At 42.9% G+C, this 13,083-nt stretch overlaps 1 protein-coding gene across 1 annotated transcript in view; it reads left to right on the forward strand.

The window, feature by feature from the left end:
- Positions 1-13,083, forward strand: part of Cldn10 (claudin 10) — a 133,013-nt gene that overhangs the window by 90,583 nt on the left and 29,347 nt on the right. The gene's annotated exons all lie outside the window — the stretch shown is intronic.

Here is a 13,083-nt window from a genome sequence, read left to right on the forward strand (position 1 = left end):
AAGTGGATTAAAGATTTAAATATTAAAACAGAAACACTAAACTTTCTGGAAGGATAGCCACTTAGCCAATATTGATCCGATAGGGAAAAGAGTTCACATAGCAAGGGTCCATGGAAAGAACAAAGGGTTTTTTGGGAAGGGATGGGTCCAAATGCTCTGGTAACCTATCTGGTCAACTGATGCCTGTACGGACTTACCAGACTACATGACTTATTACAGGATAAGCTCAAGGTACTGGTATCCCTCAGGGAGGTATGGAGGCCTGGCCACTGCATCTGCATCTTGAAGCCTTGTCTTCTACAGATGCACCTGCAGCCATAGTTCTGATGGTTTTGGATTTTGTGTGTGTGTGTGCTGAGAGCCCAGACCCTCTCTGACTGTATATTCATTTCTCTCTCACTTAGTTGCCTATAGTAATTTTAGAATTATTTGATTATTTGAAGTATAAACTAATAGACATATTCATCACAAGATTATAATTTGAAAAGATCTCCTCATGTAAGATTATTTATTCAACAGAGTAAATATTAGACAATCATAGAGTTTTTGAGAGTTTATATTTAATGTTCCATTCAATATTTTAAGTCACTTACCCCTTTTTGGCTAATGCAATAAATCTGACAAGTATTTTTTCAGTGTTTATAATATGCCCAGTTCTGTAATATCCATGTTTTCACTCACTGAATCCTCTCAGTCACATCTGGAAATTAACATGAAATAATAGAATTTTATTATTTGTTGAAGAACAAAGGACAGTACAATATATGAACTCTAGAAACTGTAGAACAATTCAAATGACATTCAAGTTGCTTGACCAATTTCATTTGTTACTTTATTTGCTGTGTCAAAATGTTATAAAGGAAGGTTTCATGGTACAGTTTATAATCCCAGGATTCTGGGAGGCTGAGGCCGGACGATGACAAGATCTAGCCCATCCTGGGCAACTCTGGCGACTTAGGGAGACCCTGTCTCAAAAACAAAAAGGAGGGCCGGGGATTTAGCTCAGTGGCACTGAACCTGCCTTGCAGGTACAAAGTCCTGAGTTCAATCCCCAGTACCCAAAAGAAAAGTACTAGTGATGTAGCTCAGCAAGAAGGCCTTGGATCCAATTCCACGTATTGAAAAAAATTATAATCTTTCATACAGTGTTCAGGTTTGGGAAAAAGCATTGCTTAGCACTGTAGGATTACATGATCACATAAGAAAGACAAACTGTGCGGTAGAGATTTAGCTGACACAGGACATATTTTTCAGGAACATTAATGCCAGACATCCTCAAGGTGTGGCAATTATAATAACACAGGCAATACATGACACTAACTTCGTCCTTTAGATCTTTTCATTAATTCTTCACAAACCGTAAATCAAACACAGAAACAACTATTACTGTGAGACACAGAAAGAGGTGCATTGACTCTCTATGCATCAGATTATCAGCATTTGATTCCATCATTATTCCCTTTCTGTCTCTGTTACTTTTCAAAGTCATTTGTGGTGATGATTCTGCATGAACCTGAACCCAAAAGTCCCCTAATAAGTAACATGTAAATATTTCATCAGTATAAATATATCATTGAGGACAAAGATGATAGCTTTCAAACTGTAAGTAGTCAAGGCTTTTTTTAAGCCAGGTTTTTCTTCAGCACTATATTCAAGATGACCTTTTAAATCCAAATATTTTTTGAGTTTTTTGTTTTGTTTTGCTTTGTTTTGGTACCGGGAATAGAACTCAGGACCTCGCACTTGTGAGGCAGGTGTGGTGCCACTGCACTAAATGCCCAGCCCAGAATCCACATATTTTTGAAGGATTACATATGTGAAATGTTACCCCTATTGATAAAATACTCAACATACATTGAATGACTTAATGTTATTTTTTGTTTTGTTCTGTGGTTCAGGGGATCGAACTCAGGACCTTGCACATTCTAGGCAAGTGCTCTGCCACTGAGCTACATCCTCACCAAAGAAATCATTTTTGGAGTCCAGGCTGCTCATTGGAAAATGTTGAATTAAATAACTTTTTCAAGAACTTTGTAACTCTAGTTTTCGAGCACAGTAAGTTATATCTGTCATACTAGTTTTTAAATGATATCAAACTGATATATATAACTTATCATAGCAGCGTCGGGACTGTGCTCATTCAGGAGTCAGCCCATGTGGCAGGACACTGTGGGAGAAGGCGGTGGGGGATAATTTCAGGGCTATTACCACCTTCAATTCCCAGACTTGACAGCCACCCTCTGTTCTCCAAGCTATGTGTCCCCGGGGTGGGGTCCCAGGCACACAGAGGAAGGGGAACCTTTCTTTAATCCATACAAATCTATTCCAGGACAGCAGAAGGCCCTACCTGTTACTGCCCTCAGCTTAAAAAAAAAAAAAAAACAAATGAAGCCTTCTATGTTTTGTGACCCCTCTTTGCCCTCCAGGCTCCAGATCTTTTGTCTTCCTTCCAAGTTCCTTACTCTTACCTTCTGTACTTCTCCACTCTTTCTCCACTACACCAGTGCCCACTTGGTTTCTGCCCCTACCTCCTTCACCTCAACACCTCCTACTGCGGTCATGGAGGACCTGCACAGTCTCTCCTTTCTGCTGCCGCTGGACGTCAGGGCAGGGCGGACACCACCGATGGCTCCACACCTTCATCCCTAAAGCAGTGTCCTCACGTGGCTTCTGGGACTCTTGCCCTGGGTCTCCTCCTGCCCACATTCTTGCCTTCTCACACTCTTCAGCGGGCTCCTCCACATCTCCTTGACCATGAAACGGTGGAAGACATCAGGGCCCAAGCACGAGGCCTTCTCTACTCTGTGTGCTCTCTGCCTAGGAGGACCAAGCCCATCTCATGGGTTATGCACCACCCAGCAACAGGTGACAGCAAAATGTGCCTTTTCAGGCTGAGTCTCTGACCTGGACTCTGGTTTTGTAGCTTCAGCCTCCTTCACGGCAGCTCTTCCTGGCTGTCTACTGGGAATCTCACGTTCACAAGTCTAAAACCAAATGCCCAATGACCCCCCGCGACCTGTTCCTCTAAGGGCTCCTCAATTCAGTAAAACTTCATGCTTCTAGGAGCCAAAGCCAGATGCTGGTGTCTTCCTTGGCTCCTCTTCCTCTCAGATGTCAGCCAGTCCCTCAGTGAATCTTGTCAGCTCTACCCTCAACCGACATCCAAATTCAGAACCTAACTGTTTCTCACTCCCCAACTCCACCAGCTGATGAACGCTACCACGTTCACTAGGCTGGATTATTACAACAGCTTCCGTAGAAGTGTAGAAGCAATTACAATAACCCAGCTGTGTGACGACAGTGGCTTTGACATGCCAAATGTTACTCCTCTTCTCAAAACCTGCCTTTGCCTTCTCGTTGCACTTGGGAAAAGCCAACGATGTTATTAGAACCTGCAGGGCCCTCTGTGAGCTACTTGAACACACATGTACAGACACATAGGAACGTGCGCATACACTTCCTCACCTCCTGCTAATCTCCTCTTCTCCCTGCTTCACCCACACCGGCCACCCCAGTGTGTTCACCTCTTTGGGAAGGCGCTGCCTAAAGCTACATATTCAATGCCTCTTGTTTCCTTCTTGTGCTCACCTCAAAGTCATGTTCCTGTGGACAGCTTTGCTGACCACCTAAAATTAAAATAAAAAAAAAAAACCTGCTCCACCCACTTCCTACCCCTGTCTCACCAGCTTTTTGTCTTCATGTTTTGTTTTGTTGTTTGTTGTTTTTGTACCGGGGATCCAACTCAGGACCTCGTGCTTGAGAGGCAGGCAGAAGCAGCACTACCAGCTTTCTCCCTTTAACACATATGAACTGATATACTAAATGTTTTTCATACCTTGTTTCATATCTTGTTCCTTGTAAGCCATATTTGAGCAGGGGCTTCGCGTGTCTGGCTCACCGTACCTACAGTGTCGGACGGGTGCCTGGGACTATGGGTGCGCCATACATGAATTCTGAATTGGCTCAGTGGATGACTCTTGCTGTTGTAGAAATGGGAGCACGGTTTAAATGACTTACGGAGGTGTTCGAGTACAGTCCTCACAGAGATGAGTCCTGACCTCTTCACCTGGCCTCTCCAATCTCTTCAAGTCACCGGAAGTAGAAACCACCAGCAGGCCTCTAGGCTGTTGTTTTTATGCTACCGTCCATCATGAGTGGTCATCCCTCCCAGGTTCAAATGCTGTTTGACAGCCCCCCTATCACCTCTGTCTTCTCAGTCATTTCCTTAAAGGCACTTCTAGCACATTTTCTAGCAGCGTGGGTTGTTTGCAAGATGTGGCAGAGGAGATGGTAAGCAAAAAATCAGTGGGCAAGAAAACTTCATCTAACATCTGAATGTGACATTTCCCTTTGTTTTATGGTAGTGCACTTCTGTCAGCTAATATGGGTCAGTACTTCACCAGGAAACTGCATGAGAAGGAGAGTCTGCAGCACAGTGAGCAACACACACTGCAGAATACCTCCAGCTCAGGAAAGCAGGATAGGAGGGTGTTTCCCGGGCTGAACATTTCTAGTTGTTTCCTAGGAATCCTTCATTAGCTCTTCCCAGTATAGAGTGGTCTTGGGCCCTGCGAGGAGTATGGTAGGCAACTTTCTTATATAACATTTGGGGTTCTATGCATGCTCCTTCCCATGATGCCTCTGTTTTTTATTAGGTTCATGAGATGCCATCCTATGTGTGAGAGCTTAATTGCCCCTGAGGGTCCACCTGGGGCACTGTACAGCTCGCTCACTGGAAAGCAGGGGGCTTTCCCTGCTCTGGGTAGCTTGATTTTGTCGTCTGGCTCTTTGGCCATAGGAGTAACAATTTTTTTAACCACCAGAGCAGATGCAGAGGTGGGATAGTGGGAGGTTTCAGGGTAGAACTGAGTCAGTGAGGGGACCCTGCTTAGCTGGTTTTCTCCTGCCTTACGTGCCTTCCACATCTGTTCCTGTGTTATTCCCCTCTGAGAGAATGAGTCCCAAAAAATCTTTGACTAAGGAGGCTAAAGGGAGGTCAGTCTTCTGAAGCCGCTTCCTACTGAGCTGGGATGCAGACCCTTCTATCTTTCCCTAGGTCTTTAAAGGGTCACCATGGCTTGCCTGCCTAGCAAGCATAAGGTCCTGAGTCCAATCCCTAGTACAAAAAAGCAGAAAACAAAACAACAACAACAAAAAACACTTGGCACAAGGAACTTCTGACCATTTTCCCAAACTCTGGCTGAATAAACCTAATCATAAGATGGTATTGTAACATTAGATTAGTGGTTGCATTAAATAAATTCCCATTGTGTTTATTAACTGAAATTTTGTCTTTAAGCAGAAAGTTATTTGTGAATATAAGCTTTGTGCTTAGAGAATGTATGTGTTTTTATCTGTCAGTATGGGAGGACATAAACTGCTCACATCATTTAAAAAAAAAGATGTTATTATAATTTAGGTTGTCTTCTGGTGCCTAAGTGTCCTGATCTTCTAGCGTGTACATAAGCTGTAAGGAGGATGAGCCTTTTCTCCTTTAGGGTCTGAGGTCTGAATTTATCCTAATGGTTAAAGATGCTACCTGAGTGTGAATTAAAAGGTACTGACAAGCTGGTCCCTAGGTGTCCTAGACCAGTGAAAGGAAAAAAATCTGTGGAAATTGGGCTAATAAGATGGATATTGGTTGAGAAGTATCCCCTTTCCAAGTTCTAGCCTCAAAGGGGCCAGGTATCCCTGGGCTGCCCATCTCTTCAAGACCAATGGAGGCTAAAAGGCTCCTATGGAGCCTAGAAGCCTACAATGGGCTCTGGTCTGCTGATAAAACCTATGGGAAGCCCACCTTCTATGCCCTGACAAAAGGGACCAGTACAAGGGGTGCACCCATGGCTTTTAACACTAATCCACCTAGTATGTGATCAGGCTTTCCAATGCGTCCCTCAGGACATATAGAATGAGACAGGCAGTTGCCAAAGTGGCCAGTAGCAAGGGGAAGATTCCCCCAAGAGACAAACAAAAGACTATGAGGCCCTCTGACACTCGAATGAGTTTCAGGAGTTCCCTGGTGCTGCCATTCACTTGAGCTCTGGGTCAATGAGGGGTGTGCGATCTTTGAAATGGCAGCTAAACCCAGAGATAAAGTCTTTTCTGTGGCAGGAAGACCCTCTGCCTCAAATAGGTCTGAGAATTGGTCTCTAAGAGTCTGGAACCTTGATGATATATCTCTATCTTCCCAAGAAGGCAATGGTAATAAATAGGAAGGCAGAAATCTGAGATGATGATGGGAAGGGTAAAGAATCATGACGTAGAAGGGTGACAACAAAACAGACATACTAAATTTTAGGTCACACACACAGACAACATAAGCCTGAACAGTGCATGGATTTTTTTGTTCCTGGGAGATGCTGAAGGGCCCAAGACTGGGTTGTCCTGGGAGTCTTCAAGCAGCAGATACCTTACTGGCCATTAACTGTATGACCCGTGCCCACAATGAGCAACCAAAGACACAAAAATAGAAAGAAGAAAGAAAAAGAGGACCCAACATTTTCCCCTAGAAAGGTGTCTTGCATCCTGGAGTCTCCTGGCTGGCTCACCAGATATTACTATCTGGGGTTCTATCAGTCCCTCTTTTCCAGGTCCTTGGAGTTATCAATAAAGAATTGGAAGCAAACACTCAAGTTAGATGCAAAAGCCAAATTTACTGAAAGCAAAAGTGCACTCGGAAGCTAAGCAAACAGGTGCCAGCAGAGGAGGAAGGCAGAGCCCAAGACTTTCAAGCAGTGTGGTTTTCTAATGATCCTGGACTTTGTTCCTCCCTCTTTGAGGTGGTCTTGGGCCTTGCCGGGTTCCAAAGAAGGTTGGCATGGCAGAGGGTAGAAGTCTTTCTGACCCCACAACTCTTGCATTCTGCATGTGCACTGTGTGGATGCCACCAAGGACTGCCGCCAGCTAGAGCAGTAGCCAGGCTTTCTCGTCTCTTGGATATGAAACAAATCCTGAGAAACAGCTTCCCTAGGCCACTGCCATTCCGGAAAATGGTGCTCTGGGGCTCTCTTCTCCAAGCAGTCTTTCACTTTTGCAATTTTGAGGCTGAAAAGGGGGAGTCTTACTACTTCTTGTGATGCCCTCAGGTCATTTTTTCTATTCTCCTGTTCCTTCTCAACAATCGAGATCTCCTCTGCTCTATCTTTGCAGTCCACAGCTTTACCGAAGCTGCCTTTCAGGCCAAATTCAAGATATTTTAAATTATTCTGCTCCACTCTTTGCTCTTGATTCTCAACATAAATCTGACTAAAAAACCCTCAACAGTAGCCATGCAACTCCCTCAACGTTAGATTGCTTTGAAATGTCTTCTGCCAGATTAACTAGTCCAGCATCCTTAATCTCAGACTTAGGCAAAGTCTCTGGATATGAGCAAAATGCAGACAAACTTTCTGCAAAGCCATAACACACACTATGTAGAGTCTAACAGCCATAGAAGACCTTCTTCCCATCGGAAACTTCCCAAGCTTAGCTTTTGGGTTTTTTTTTCTGGTACCAGGGATCGAATTTAGGAGGTTGCACTTGTGAGGCAGGTGTGGTGCCACTGAGCTAAATCCCTGGCCCTCCCAAGCTTAGTCTTACTGGCATTGTTTCTATCAGTCTTCTGGTCCTCTGAACTCTGACCAGAATCTCCCATCATGTTCAGCCTCAGGTGTCAACCTTTCTTTTTTTCTTTTTCCTTTGGTTTTATTGACTCAGGGTCTTACTATATAGTCGAGACTGACCTGGAACCCACTATGTAGCCCAGGATGGTCTTGAACTCACAGTGATCCTCCTGCCTCAGCCTCCCAAGTGCTGGGATTACAGTCATGCAACACCACGCCCGGCTCCAAACTTTTCTAAACTCTTCCCACAGGCCATTTCCAAAGGCTTCTAAACCACATGGTCAGGTATAGTCACAGCAAAGACCTCGCTTCTCTGGTACCATATTTTGTCTCAGCTAGTTTAAAAAAAAATACCCAACACCCACAATTTAAGGGAAGAAAGGTTTATTTGGTTCACAGTTTATAGAGGTTTTAGTCCATAATCGGCTGGCTCCATGGCAGCTTGGCACATGGCAGAGGGGCAACAGTTCATGGCACACAGAAGGCAGCAAAAGCAACAAGGGACCTTAACAGTGTCTTTCTGTCCCGTTTATCTTATCCAGACTCCTGAAGGCAGGTAGCACTCACACTCTTAATCCTAGGGCCTTTAAGCCTAGCATTGCACCATGAATCAATCCCAGGTCACACACTCTAGATCCAGCCACTTCTGAAAAAGCCCCACTTATGACTGCGTGAGGCTTTGGGGGGACATCTAAACACAAGCCATAACAACTGCCATGCATTATCATGTCTTTCCAATTTTTAAAAGTGAATTTAAGAAAATATGTACAAAATATTGTACAAAAAAGAGACTGTCTTCATGCACTGTCCCCTCCTCACAGCTATAAATGGACCCACTTTAAACAGCAAATAAGGAAGTCAGAACGCAAGTAAAAAATAAAGCAGGGAGAACACTGAAGAAAATTGCTTGCTTCCTTCCTTATTGATTCTGTCTCTGAACAATAGCATTTATTAGGAATCATAAAGTTGCAGGCACTTTTAGAGGTAGAAATTATCTTGGAGGCCATTCAGAGTGGGAATTCTAATTCAAAAAAAAAGAAAGAAAGAAGGGCCGGGGATTTAGCTCAGCGGTTCGGTGGCCGGCCTTGCAAGCACAAAGACCCGGGTTCAATCCCCGGTACCAAAAATAAATAAATAAATAAATGAAATGACATGTCCAAAAATAAAGATTTACTTATTGCTTCAACTGGACAAGTAGATTGAATAAATATGCACCAAATGCTCATTGACCAAAAAAAAGTAACTCAATCTATCTGCAAGCCTGGAAGTTTCCAGAATTCCAGAGCAAGTAATTCCAGGCTGGTAGAGGATTTGTCAAGACAGCTGTGAGCTGCTGAAGCTCGAACCATATCGTTCCATGCCCTCAGGAGCCACCTAGATGATCCTCAGACGCTGGAGTTGAGAATGAAAGCATTTCAAATAAATGCATTAAAAACAAATCCACAAGGTAAACGGCACAAATTTATAATAGATCCATGAAAACATTTTGATGCTGTACAGGCTCAGAGGTTGATAAATAATAAAATAACACAACCATTCGCATACTTAAAATTTGCACAGTGCAAAATAGATATCACATTTCTATCGGGACAGTGATACAATGATTAGAGTATGTTAATTTCCTGACCACTCCTATCACTCTGTAGCTTTCATGCTATGTAGATTACAGATAACAGAAAGTTCACAAAGAGCATTAAGATGAACTGAGACTTACAGTGAAAATGGAAGGAAAAAAACACAGGTGCGCTATTTTAATATCTTAATATTGGCATTAATGTCTTCTTTAACATAGGGTGACAATACTTGGAACCTGAACAGTTATTTTTTTAGTTAATATCATGTTTATCAGAACCCCAGTTTCTTCCCACCTGATTAGCAGTACCCCACCTCACTGGGATCTAGGAAGGAGCTAATGTGTACTGAAACCAAATTTGATGCTTAGAAAACCCTTGAGCTGGTGAAAGACACACCTGTGTTACTTGGCAGGTGAACTGAATCTCAAGTAACTCATTTCTGCAAATCTCTTGTTTAGTTGGCTAAACTGGTTTTCACTCTTATTAAACAACCTGGGGCGGGGGCAGGGCATCCTCTATTTTTCCTGAATGACCATAATAATGCCAAAGAAACAACTCAAAAGTGGGAATAATAATGAATTTCAGAACATTAAATATCTTCAGATAAATTTTGTTATTTTGTGGATCTATTGGTATCTCTGGTAGTGAAACACTATAATGTTTTTAAAAACCAAGTTATTGAGATATTACTTCAAATAACTTAGAGAAAGCAACTTTCTTGATGTATTCACTTTTATATTTAAATTAAGAATAGGCTGTAATAAATCATTAATAAAAATTCCAGTGAGCCAAATCCTAAACAAAACAAGGAAGCTTTTATCAGTTGAGAGGTTATCTCTGTAAATGAGTTCGTGGACTATTCAAGAGCACATAATATTAAAGTGAAACAAGCCATCTATACCTTTTTAAAAAAAATCTCTACCTATTTTCATTTTCTGTTCTTATGTTGGATTATGTGGCATTTCATCACAACTTCGAGTTCTGAAGGTTAAATTGGTTTGAAAAGCCTAAATAAAAGGCATTCTAAAATAAACATTCAATTCACATATGTTGTAGATATTAAAAAAAGTTTAAATTTTCATTCTTTGGTCAGGCACTTAATATATAACTTTTTACAGTAAATACGAAGTCCAAAAAAAGAGTGCAAAAAAGTGTCTATCTTCATAGAGGATAGAAGGTAAAAGGAAAAGAAAAATTAATCAAGTCCACAAGCATGATGACCCTAGTCCAGTTTAGCTGGCCAAGGAACTAAAAGTACTGCCATCCAGGCTGATTTATGGATTGTTTGTGGTATTTCCAACCCCTTTTAAAATGAAATTGTGTTACAATCTCTACAGTGAAAGAATATTTTTTAAAATGTTCAACAAAGAGACTAATATCGTTTCTCTCCGTAATGCACAACATTTGTGCATAATTAACTCTTTAAACACATGTTCATGAATCTCTCAGCCAGTCAGAGCTGTCCAGCTCACCTTGGTTATGCACCATGCAGCCACAAAGCCCACCCTAGAGATTTTGGTTTCACTGGTATGATTGCTTATGGTGCCTGGGGTGTCCATTCTCAGAGTTCCTGGTTGAAATTTAGGATTTGTTTCCTCTGGAACTGTTACAATGGTGATTTGGGCTTATGGATTTTTTTTTCAAAGGACAATAGGTAGAATTCCATTATATGTTAAGTAAGCTGTTGGTGTGGGGCACTGTATATGTAGCTCAGTGACAGTTTGCTTACCCAGTATGCATGAGGACCTGGGTTCAAGTCCCGATACAGCAATGCATATATAGTACAAACTTGTAGGAACCAGTCCCAGTTCTTCCTCTACAACAAACAGTATGTCTTAGGCTCCAAACAATGACATGTATAACCAACAAGTTGGTAAGTTAGGATCTGCTTGAGTCTTAAAGGTCACAGTACCGTACTAAACTTTATTCGCGTGTCAAAAGCAAGTCAGGGTTTTGGGTAGTAAAAACACAAAATCATTAACAAGTTTAGTGAGTACCTACCATGAATATGACACAGGAAAGAGACCATTGAACAAAACCAAAAACTAAAGTAGAAACTTTCTGCCTGCATTTTTTTTTTTTTGGTACTGGGGATCAAATTGGGGTCCTTGCACTTTTGAGGCAGGCAGCGGAAAACCACTGAGCTAAATCCCCAGCTAAAGTAGAAACTTTGTGCCATATTTAATTCTAAAAAATTCCATAAGGGATGTGACAGCTCGTGGCTTTTTGTGTTTTCTGAACAATAAACTGGATCAGAAATAGAGGGATGGTTCAGAAAGAATTATAACATAAGAATGAGTGGAAATATGCCTGAAGGCAAGAAACCAGCCGATAAAGGCTCTTTACGGTGAATCATACAAAACACAGAGGCCACCTTACAATCACTGTGCAAAGGTGACCGATTTGAATAGCTGGGAAGAAGACAGGAAGACATAAGGACAGGGCTTCCCAAACTTTGCTTGTAGGTTTGACCTGCGAGGCGGACCAAAGTGACCCATGGGGACAAGGTGAACAAGAGCAGAACTGTAGGGTAAATGCACCTGCTTCCCACCCCAGCAAGCCATGCTGCACACACAGCCACATCACCTACCTGCTGTCCCACGGCTTTGTGTTGCTTCAGAATGAAGATGACAGCATTTGGATCAAAGTTAGAGAGGCACAGCTCAGCCTCACTGTAAAGAAGAAAAGCTTTCTTTTTAAAAAGTCTGTCAAAGAAAAATGCAGACTGCCATATGCTAGACACTTGGCCCTGAAGTGTCCAGCAGGGCTGAATAATAAACTAGAGACGGGATAATTGTGTTGAGTAGAGCGTGTGCCAATGGTCTCCAATGGTCCTTCCAAACCGAAATTTTGATGATTTTATTATTCAACTCCCTCTCTTCTCCATGGTCACTTAGTCACCTCTAATTTCACTCTGCACCCACTGGTTTAAAAAAAACAACAGACAACAAAGGGCAGTTAAGAAATTCTTCACAAAGAACCAAAGTATCCCTGTGTAAGGATTGTGAAACAGAGCATTAGGAACTAGGGTTTTAACACACTGATTTATAGGACCTTTGGTTAATTTGGCAAGAACTGAATCCGGAAAGGTCATACCAAGAACTACAGGAACTTTAAGTGGACAAATAACCCCATAATAAAGCCAGTGTTTTTGTTCGCTCATTTATACCCAGACCCATAACCTCAGGGGCTGGAAGTACACCCTGATCTTTATGTTTGTCTTGAGACGGCAGTGAAGGAATGAATGAATTTATCTTACAATTAGCCGCCAAAAGTGGAGACAGAAAAAGTTAAACAAAACCGGACTTCATGGCATAGAATCTCAAAACTGGGAACTACGGGGACAATGATTTAATCTCGTTGTGCGTTAGAAGGCCTTGGCAGAGGCTGTGGCTGAGATATTCAAGGTCAAGACTGTAACAGGCCCACTGGGGGCCTAGCTATCTGTCTGCGGCTCTCACGCACCTCTTTACCAAGACCTTCCGCATACCACGGGACCCGAAGGAACTGCAGACTTCTAAAGGCAAGGCCAGTTTCAGGCCCAGAACCAGAACAGCGATTCCTTCTGGACGAGCCAGGCGGGGTCATCCAAAGACGCGTGGCGCGCAGGCCTTTAGAGTTCAGCAAACCGAGGCTGCATTCATTGTCTTACCGTGTCCTTTCAGGGCACTCAAAAGGCTTTTTCTGCCCCGCTTTTATAAGACATACAGGAAAAGCCGAGCTATTTGCCTTGGGCGGGGCGGGGGACGCAGCGGACTGTCCACATCTGGCTGCCAGTCTGCGCTGCTCCAACAAGAGACGCAGTTCCCACGGCCCCTGAGCGGGAGATTCGGGCCCTAGGCGCGAGATAGCGCAGCATCGACTTTCTGCCGACCGCAGGCGGCGGGAGCGAACCGGGCGGGACTGCA

The sequence above is a fragment of the Fukomys damarensis genome, unplaced genomic scaffold (genome assembly GCF_012274545.1).
Source record: "Fukomys damarensis isolate Sample0158 unplaced genomic scaffold, DMR_v1.0_HiC HiC_scaffold_6, whole genome shotgun sequence".
In the NCBI taxonomy this organism is placed as follows: domain Eukaryota; kingdom Metazoa; phylum Chordata; class Mammalia; order Rodentia; family Bathyergidae; genus Fukomys; species Fukomys damarensis.